This window comes from Citrus sinensis, chromosome 8 (genome assembly GCF_022201045.2).
Source record: "Citrus sinensis cultivar Valencia sweet orange chromosome 8, DVS_A1.0, whole genome shotgun sequence".
Taxonomy (NCBI): Eukaryota; Viridiplantae; Streptophyta; class Magnoliopsida; order Sapindales; family Rutaceae; genus Citrus; species Citrus sinensis.
In genome coordinates this window covers 23,009,977-23,020,793 of record NC_068563.1, presented here as the reverse complement: position 1 = coordinate 23,020,793, position 10,817 = coordinate 23,009,977, and positions in this window count along the sequence as shown.

Sequence of the window (10,817 nt, the reverse complement as noted above, 5' to 3'; positions counted from 1 at the left end):
TAAAAAAAATATATTTAAAAAATGTTAAACGAGTGAAATTTTTACGAATATATCAAGAACATGTTAATTGAATAACTTGAATTGCTTCGCGTACTCATTTCCATGTTCAAAATATGCAACAATTAGTCTCGGTGGGCACAATGGGGACCAAGGTGAAGCTTAATATATGTATATATACAGAGCTTAATTAATCAGAATAAAAATGAGTATGGGCAGACATGTTTTGACTCCCCAACATTTTCAATTTTACCACAAAGTTGAAAGTGAGTCAAGACCACTCACCCATTTTTTCGTTTTCGAAAATGAACAATAATTAAGCAGGATAAGATAGAAGAAATCTTGTCAACTTGATCATGTTGCTGAAGTTGTTTAGTCTTGTGGACCACTAAACCTGTAGTTCCATTTTAGTGTAAGATGTGACTTGTCCATCTTCATTGTTGTTCTAGCTAGCTAACTAATACTCTAGTACATTTAAAGGACCACCATTTACTTGGTTCAAATTTGCTCATTTTTCTGTGGTTGTAGCACTTCTTCAATTTGATCTTAATTTTGATGCAACACTTGATTGCATTGGTTTCCGTAATGTCGGTTGCTAATCTCAGAGCTAATACTAATTAATTATCTACATTAATTAAGATGACACTACGATACACAAAGTAACATTTAAGCAATATTTGATTTAGAGTGATTTAGTGATTGCTGAACTTCTAAACTAATCATGATTGTTAGTTATGCTTTATGTGTACAAATTAAAAGAAGGTTTAGATAACGGCTTTAGTCAAAAAACTTAACCTCTTTGCTAAGACAATTCCAAAAGTTTTATTTTCATTTTCTTTTTGCTTGGAGAGAAATTAAACAAATAAAAAGCATGTCATATTTATATTATTGTGAAAGTGGGGGCAACCTCGTTCATTTTCTGAATTAGAGCTGGACAAAATCGAGTTTAGGTCGGGGTCGGATCAACCCGATTGGGTTTCGAGTTGGTCGAGTTGGATAAAAATTCATCCGAACTCAACCTAAACCTATAATTCAGATCAGATCAGGTTAAAAATTTGAGTTAAAATTTAACAATATATAATTACATTTTATTAACAATTACCAAATACCAATTAACATTTCACTTTCACATATAATATATAATATGTGTGTGTGTGTGTGTGTGTGTGTATCATAACTATCAAGTATCAAAGGCTCAAAGCTTCCAAAACTCAAAGTTAACAGCCAAAATTCAGGTTGCCACTTGCTAGGTTCGAATGGAACTTGAATAGGATCAGGTGATGGTGGAGGATTGGAGGCGTGGAGGTGGCGCAGCAAATCCGGCACTTGGTAGCAGCAGATCGGTAGATTGGGTCATGATCCTTACGGAACAACTTCAAATGGCGTCAACTCTCAGCCGTTGCTACGTCTAGTGGTCGGCTGCAGCTTGCTCCGTGAACTTTGTTTGTGTGTTTGTGTTTCGTTTGTTTGAGGGAGGTTATAGGTGTGGACCATGTGGTTGTCGAAAGTGGGTTGCGAGCGAGGGAGGCTATGGGTGGGTGTGTAGCCAGGCGGCAGTGGGCTGCTCACTGCTGCATGACTGGCTGCTTGTGCCGTGTGCTGTTGTTATTGTATTTGTTTGTAATGGTTTGTGTGTGTGGATTGTGTGGTGTGTGTGTGTGTGTGTGTGTTTAGGATCAGGAGTTTAGATTTTGGTTTTTCATTTTTAATTTTGGTATTTTTGATTTTTTTTTAATTTGTGTCAACCCAATTGGGTCTTCACGATCTGATCAGATTTAATTAACAACTCGATCCGATCCAAACCCAATATTTTTGGATCGAAACAGGTCGGATATTTTGCAACGCCTATTCTGAATAGCATAGGGGCACATGTTAAGGATGACATTAAGTCAATAGACTGGAAGTAATATGAATGTGCATGTGAAAAGGAATCATATGCCAGAAGAAGAACAATGAAGAAATTAACACTAGAAAATTGTAAATAATGTGAAAGATATGCATAAAGTATAGATTACACTTGTTTCTTTAGCAAGCTTTTAATTGCAAAATTTATTGATAAATTAAAAAAAAACTGTAAGCTGGAGTTCCAATTATAAATGGTAGAAGGACATGCATTTAAGTAGGTGATGTTTTTTACTTTCACTATTTAGCTTCTTAATTTATTTTCAATTAGTCATTATTACTAATATATTGCTAAATTTAAAACTGTAGAAATAATGATAATAACAACAATAACACAGTTTTACTGATTTTTTTATTATAAGTGGTAAATATGGGAAATATTTAGCAGTTAAGTATTTATCAGTTAAATATCATTGTCCCTTTAAAAAAGAATGGAAGTGAAATTCTCATCACAATTTGTTTAAACACACCCTACTTAAAAAAAGAAAAAAAGAAAAAATCAACATTAGGTAGCATTTTCCCTCTAAATTAATACAAAATTAGAAACTTGAGTGGTTCAGAGTTATTGTCAAAATCTTTTAATTCTAAATTGAACTTTGGATAAAAGTTCAGTAGTAAATTGATAAAAAAAAACTAAAAACTTGGTTGGTTCAAAGTTATTGTCAAATTTTTTTAATTCTAAATTGAACATTCGATAAAAAGTTAAGCGGTAAATTGATAATTTTTCTTATAACTATGAAGAAGAATGTAATTGAAATATGTTTTCCCTATACTCTTTCTTGAAAAAAGCAAGGATTAGAGATTAGACAGTGATTCTTAGGGGGTATTCCTCTTTAGAAAAGGCCATTGCCATTCATTCTCTTTAGTTCTAAATCATTTAATGACAATGTTTTAAACCAATGATCTAAGAAGAGAATCCAAGGGTATCTTAAAGTAGTGATGAAATTGCTGTTAAGCAACCATAAATATAGTTAAATTAAAAAATAGAACCGCGCTTTGCGCGGCTTTGAAAAAAGAATTTACTATTATCATTTTTTTCTTATTCTATTTTTAATAATTTATTCTATTTGATTAAGAGGCAAGACTTCAAAAAAAAATGAAAAAACAAAGCTAAAACCAAAAAGACTTTTTTATTATTTAAAATTGCATTAGCTAAATTAACACCACAGAAATAGAAGTGCCATAGATGCACCTTATCTAAGCCAAAACCTTGAAAACTTGAGGCTGATATATCACCGCGAGGCCACCTGGAGAAGGAGCAGAAAATGCATCACCGTAGCCTCTCAGTATGTTCCCTTCTTCGGCAGTGAGTCTGAGAGAGGTGAGCATTGCAGATCAGCAATTACGAGTAATGATATCAATAGCGCGGCAACAGTCAGGACTAATATCAGCCTAGCTATTAAGGAAGAATATAACGATCTCATTTGAGCATGATTTTCAGCTCCATTAACGCGTTTCAGCACTCTGTTAGGCCTCCTCTAGCTTCAAGTCTTGTTACAAGATCGTAGCCTAGTTTTATATTGTTGTTGAGACAATCATTCCTGCTGGTTGCATTTACAATATTTGCCATGATCTGGCAAGTGAGGGCTAAAATGAAAAACACATGTTTTAGAGCCATTGCTATTTTCTGTTCTTTTATGTTGTATTTATGTTTACGTGGAATATCATATTTTTTTTTGCTATTTATAAATTAAGGTGAGACAGAGGAGAAGAGTGATTTAAAATGTTTAAAAATTATTGCTTAATTTATGATCAAGAATGTTTCAATTAAAGAAGATAATGAGTCTTTTGAGGAACTGTTACATATTGATTGTGTAATAACAATCAAATTAATTATAAGAAGATGAAAAGCCAAATTTAAAAAAAATCTCCATTTATTAGATAATAGAGAATGTATAAAAATGAGAAATAGTGATGCCACATCACCTCTTGTAGTCCCAACTTTATATAAATATCTTAAAGAATTTTTATTTATTTATTAGATAATAGAGAATGTACAAATATGAGAAATGGTGATGCCACATCACCTATTGTAGTCCCAACTTATATAAATACAAAGATGAGAAATGACGATGCAACATCACCTCTTATAGTCCCAACTTTATATAAATATATAGATTAAGGTAAGAATGCTTCATCATTGAAAATAAAAATAAGAAGATCTTCCCTTTTACATGGTCAATTTAAAATGAAATTCTCATGCAAGTTTTATCAGTAGTATTCTTCTATCGTGTTGGTCGAGATACAACTACAATGAGAAATTCAACAGGAAAGTTTGAAGCACTAATAAAAAAATAAGTAAACCCTAATAGTGTCTATACAACGAGACACTTGGTTTCTTCCATCAGATGAATTTCACATCAATCTTATCAAATATATGTACTTTACAAATCATCACGTAATCCCAATGATTTTACTTTTCGTTTCTAAACAAGACCAATAGTCATCATCAGCAACATTAATGTGACTTGTGGAGACAAAACTTATCATTTTAAATGCTTATGTAAGAGTAATTTATTGGGTTATTTTTATAAATAGTAATGTTAGAGAGACAAACTCGACATTAGAGTATTGGATAAATGTATGTAAACATCACGAGATTCAATTATTTTAATTATTTTGTACATAATCATATTTGCTAATTAATTTTTTGGAATTACCTTCTTTTCAAAGTAAAATATGGAACTAAACTAACTAAGTATACATGTTTTGGGTATTTAAATAGCTAACATATTGGCTCTCTTTTATGTAATTAATTTTTTTTAAGATGGAAGGGTGGATAGAATTCAAACTAATTTTTTAGTCTTTATTTCTCTTAGGATCTCAACTCAGGTTCTTTTAATATTCAAATAGCTAATATTAGCTCTTTTTGTATAATTTATTCTTTTTTAAGAGAAGGGTAGACATAAAACCTATATAACATGAATTGTCTTTGTTCAGATCTTCCCTTGCCTTTCTTCAAAGCAATAAATTGTTCGGTAACTATTTTCTTTCCTTGGCATGATTTCTTCCGCAAGTTTTGACTTCCTATATTTTACCACGGACTTGTTTCAAATTATTTCGTTGTTAATTCACTACTCTATTTATTTATATGATGCCCACAGAGAGAGAATGATTATCAAAACAGAAGGCTCTCATTATAATAATAAAGTGAGGATCAAATTAAAATACAGTGAAAAACGGACTCTAATTAATGCAATACACCTGTGATTAGTAGGACCATATATATATGTTAAGTAGCTTTTTGTGAAGGGCATTTGACCCCCCCTTATAAATTAAAAGGACCACATTTAGTTAGTATTTTTGCTTGAATATATAGTTGATAGAGGCAGCCAGCTATAATAAACTAGATATGGCGGAAATCTCACTATAGTTTCATTTTCATATCAGTCTCTAATTACTCAATGCATAAGCTTCAGTCATAATCAACATTATATGTGTCCATTTCTTGCTTTGACGACTAGTCTATTGTAGGTTTGTTACTGGCTAGCGGTAGTCCTCAGGGCTGATTCCTGAAAGCAAATTAGTGTAAATCCAACTTAATATCACAGATATATAGTCAGATATGGTTCTAATTTGGCAATTTGTCTGGAGACAGGACCAAATTAGACGAGATATATTGATTGTATTCCTGCTGACGTGCCTCCAGTAAAATTATTGCCGGATGTATAGTATTAATTAATTATTAAAAAACGACACATAAATATCCCAACTTAATAAGTTTAGTATTACTTTAATAACAATGTAAGCTAAATGGGAACAAAATGGATGTATCCTTCACTAATTCCTTCATGAACTGCTTAACTTTTTTCTCGAAAACTGCAAGTGATTAAGAAGCAAATGGGAAAGTTTTTAAGTTTTGTTGTCTATAAAGGGGAATGTAATAATATACAATACATTGTTGGTAACTTTGGATAGATCAATGATTATTACATCGGTATTAGTTGATTAATGGTTCAAGACGTTTCGAATTCAAATCCACTCATGAAATATTACGTCTATTGGGAATGAGTTTTAGACTTTTAAGGTGGGTTTAACATATTATATTGCATTACATTGTATTGCATTAACAATATTACACTATGGTACCTTACGTTAAGGTATTTTGTATAAAGTTGTAATGCAATATTATGCTTGGTCTAGTATGAACTATATTATATAAAATAATATTTATTTTATATTAATATAAAAATTAAATTAATATTATTTAACTTTATTAATATTTAGGGTTTTATTATTAATTTTTTAAATTAATTAGTATCAATAATAAAGTAGTATAATATTATTAATAAATTATATTATAGTTTTATAATAAAAATTTAATTCTAAATATTAGTTATTATAATATCGTATAATTTAATACTATATTGTACAAAATATAATATTTATAATTATATAATATAATTTGTAGTATATTATTATAAATTTATTTTTATCTATTAACGTCGAATATAGTTGTTTAGTTTAAGTTTACTTTTTAAATTTAATATTCTAGTAAATAATAAATATTTAAACAAAATTAACACACTTTTTACATATTTAAAAAAAAATAAAATGATTTATGTAATGAAAGTAAAATAATGCATTATCATTTACTTGTTAAATATTTAAGTTTGCTAATATTTTAAATTATTATTTAAATTAAATTTTTATTTAAATACAAATATAAATTAATATTTAGTATATATTATAATTTATTGAATAATAAAAGTTAAATGATTATATTTACAATATGAATAGTATTTTAAAACAATTCAGCTTAAACATTACTTCTCCATAGATTTATTTCACGCACCTTTCATTACATTAGTCACATTTTTTATGTAGTGGAATACAACTAGACATTGTAGGTGAACTTGAGTTAGCATAAAAACGGTGTTTAAATGTAGTGTAATGTAAGCTGCCAAATACACCTTTAGTTTATTTTCTTGAAATAGCAAAGAAAATTCTTTAAAGTACCTTTATTTAGTAGCTAGAAGATGTCTAAAATAATAAAGTTTAAGTCACATTCCATATAACTAACAGTTAAACAAAATTCATCTACTATTTACTTTTTTTTATAAGAAAGTAAAACTTTCATTAATTCAACGAAGTGAACACTTGCAAAAATTCAGGAGGAAATTTCTCCACCCAAACAACAAATTAAGATTTTTCAATAGCTAAAGAGTGGGCACACTCATTACATGTTCTAGGGACATATTGTGCTTTAAAGACTTTGAAATTCTTCTTTAAACCTTGAATTTTTGCAATGACCCAGTATATTGTTGATTCTACTATTTTGTTGCTCATTTTTTACCATATTTTACCTACTTATATAACTTTCAATAAATATAATTTAGAAAAACCCTAACAATAACGAAAATTTCCAAGGAAATTTGGACACAATATTGAAGATGAAAGAAATTAGTAAAGGAAGAAATGATATGTTTGATTCGAATATCACCTTTTTCCAAAAACTTTAAAGAAAAAGGAAAAGAAAAGTGAAGCTCTAACATATATAATTAAGAATTTGACCAAGAAGACAAAAAAATTGGAAAGCAAAAAGATGCAAGAGTAAGTGGGGCAAATGCAAATGAAGTGGGGATATGGAGAGCTAGCATGCATTGATGTTCGCAACGAGAAAAGGTTATGTCATTACTGACTAACTGAGCAAAGCTTGTCTGCTATTGCTGTTGCTGCAGCCAAGGGGAGGGGGGGGGGGGGGGGGGGGGGGGGAGAGGAGTGGGGAGAGAGAGAGAGAGCCTTGCCGCTAACGCTAAAGCATATGGCTACCTCACTGTCTTTGTAAATTATATGTGACATGACACTCCCATCAAAGTAACATGTCACCTCGATCTTTTGTGACAAGACACCAAATACACAACAATCCGCTTACTTCCAAAACACCCACTACATGATTGGACATTACAGATTCTGTACTCTTATTAGCCTCTCTCCCAGCTGACAACAAATTCCACTTCACTGTTCATTATCTTTTACTTTGGAATATTTTGCTAACCTCTTTAGGTTGCGAGCACATGATTTTTCATTCTCGCTATAAACAGCAAAGCTTTTATAAAATGATATTATTAATACTACAAAAATAATTTTTTTAATAAAGCTATTAATTTATTAATAAACGAATAGTTTTAATTAATTAATTAATTAATATTTATTATTAACTTAGAAAGATATTTTTTTATTTTAAAAAGAATTTTGTTGGCATATATATATATATATATATATATATAGAAATCGTAATAGAATAACTTAATTGGGAATCTTTAATTATAAAATATCTTTCTTTCTTTATTCAATTTGTATATCACTATTGTAGAAGTTTTTGATAATGAGAAATATAAATAAAAAAGTATTCACAAAAAAATCTACATTAACACACACACACAAACATGCACAAGCACACCAAACGTACTGCATACTCACACAAAATTAAGGATGATGTTGAGTTCAATTTAGGAACAAAGAAAAAATAAGGAATTTTAGGTGCATATTTTGCATAAAGTATAATTCATATAATTAAAGTTGTGAAAAAAAAAACCTCTTTAATGTTATGAATTTTATATTTTATTCACTACTAATTTTGTGTATTTGATTAATTCGTTGGACTCTAAAGGGTTTGAAAAAATAATTTATCTTATGCATTTAGTAAAATTATTGATTTAACACATATTTTATTATTTAATCAAGATTATTAATTTATCGAAATTTCTTTGTATCCAGTCAAAAGAAGTTACTGAACGCATTGCTGTAACGAATCTTGTTTCAGACTGAAAATTTTATTAACCAAAGCATACATAAAAAGATTTGAAGTTCAAATGAATGAATGTATTCATGCATGTTGGAGAAATATGACAACCATCAACTTGTTGAAGAAACAGGCAAAGGAAAATGTTAAAACAGACTAAAACCTAGCTGGCAGGACGAAACAATGGTTTAATTGATTTTTTTTTTTTGTTTTTTTTCCAATTAAGAAAGTAAAAATCGAACATGTCGTCGTTTATGACACTGTGCCACTAAGAAGATATCACAGCACGAACAACATTATTGTTTATGTTCTACAGTGCCAGCACAACACAAACAGTAAACTTATCATCGCTAGGGTTGTATCAGCACGTCAGCGTGACTGAAGCATTATCATTCATTGCCATATCGACAGGTCTTGGTATAAATAGTACCACGTTCAAAAAAAATAATGCTTTAAAATTCTGAAATATGCAATGAGTTTTTTTTTTTTTTCTTTTTGGGGGGGGGACTTTCTCTTTGAGGATGAAATATGCAGTGAGTTAAGTGAACTATTAACGAATAAACTAATTGGGATCTTTTTGCTTGTTTCTTGAGCTGGGTCGTATGTCTAGCCGTCGGACAAACACAGTAAAGATAACTAGTTATTTGAATAATTTTGCTTGGCCATTTAAAGAGTTTCAATGTTGTTTGTGTATTATTTCAAGGAAGTGCCCTCCTTAAAATGAAAAGGGCACAAAATCAGGAGAAACTTTAGGATTTTCAGGTCTAAGGCTGCTAAAATTTGAAGAAAAAGAAAAAGAAAGACACAATAATAATATATAATAAGTAAGGAAGGATTTGTGTAGTCAGTGATCTGTGAAGAATATTTGAATGATTACACAGGCCAACCTATGCATTATAAAAGTTGTTTTGTGCATCCCAATGCAATGTATGGTGTATCAAAGTTATTTATTGTCTGCATGATTTTTATGTCTTGTATCAAATATTTGTTATCTGTTTTTAAAAAATTTAAACACATATGTTGTAGTCCCATCATCTAACTAATCTTATTATTGACGTTAAACAGATTATTTTACATTGGTTAAGAATAATTTTTAGATAAAAATAATGATGGAATTGAGACGATTCTCATATCATAAACAAGTTTATTTTAGAATGATTTAACTTCACGTGTTTTTATATAGTATCAAAGACAAACTCATATATGAGCGAGATTAATTCACGTCATCTTTTTCATGCCACGTGGTGCTGTAAGGGAGTTGATTAAAAAAAATTAAAATTATTTTTATTTTAATAATTCATTTATCATCAATTGTCTTAAAAGCCTATTTTCTTCTCTAAAACGTTAGGATTTGTTATTTGTGTATTAAATATTTTCGCTTATCTTTCCCTTCATTGTTAATTTCCTTATCAAATTAAGACAATTAATGATGAAATTCAAAGTAATTTCAAGATTTTAAATACTAACGAACTAATGAGTTCAATCTACATCATAGGATAAATAACATGATATTTAGAAAATCTTAACCAATGACTAAGTATCATTATTAATAGATAAACTAGTAAACCATTAAAAGTTGTAAATAAGCCATTATTGAATTTAAACAATATTACTGAAATTTAAAATTTTAATCTTTTACAATAAAAAAAATTAAATTGTAATGCTATAAAATTTAATCCCCCTTGTGTTGTATTTCTCGCACGGCCACTGGTAACAAGGATTATAGAAAAGAGTATCAGAATAATTATGTCGTTGTTTTCAAATCACTCCATGTTATTTGTGCTTGGATTTCTTTTTTCTTTTTCCCAAGAGCCTGCACGTGATGGAGCTTTTTAGAGCTTAATACTACTATTGTTTTGCTTAAAGATCTTCTTGACTTTCTCTTTTTACCTCCTCTTTTTAAGGGTTTATGCTTTTTTTTTACTTTAAAAAAAAAAATTGAAAATAGCAATGGCATATAACAAAAATCCACTCTCAAAATGGAGGGGTTGTGAATCCCTTTAAAGTGGAGCACCAAATCGTGGAAAATTCATATTGGCTAAGTGGTCCTCTCTACATCTACCGTATAAAACGTGGCTATCTAATTTATGTAACTGTGATCAAAACAAATGCACATTGTTCAGTGGAATGTTATTCACTAAAGCTGTAACATAAAATGACAAAAGTCGAACAC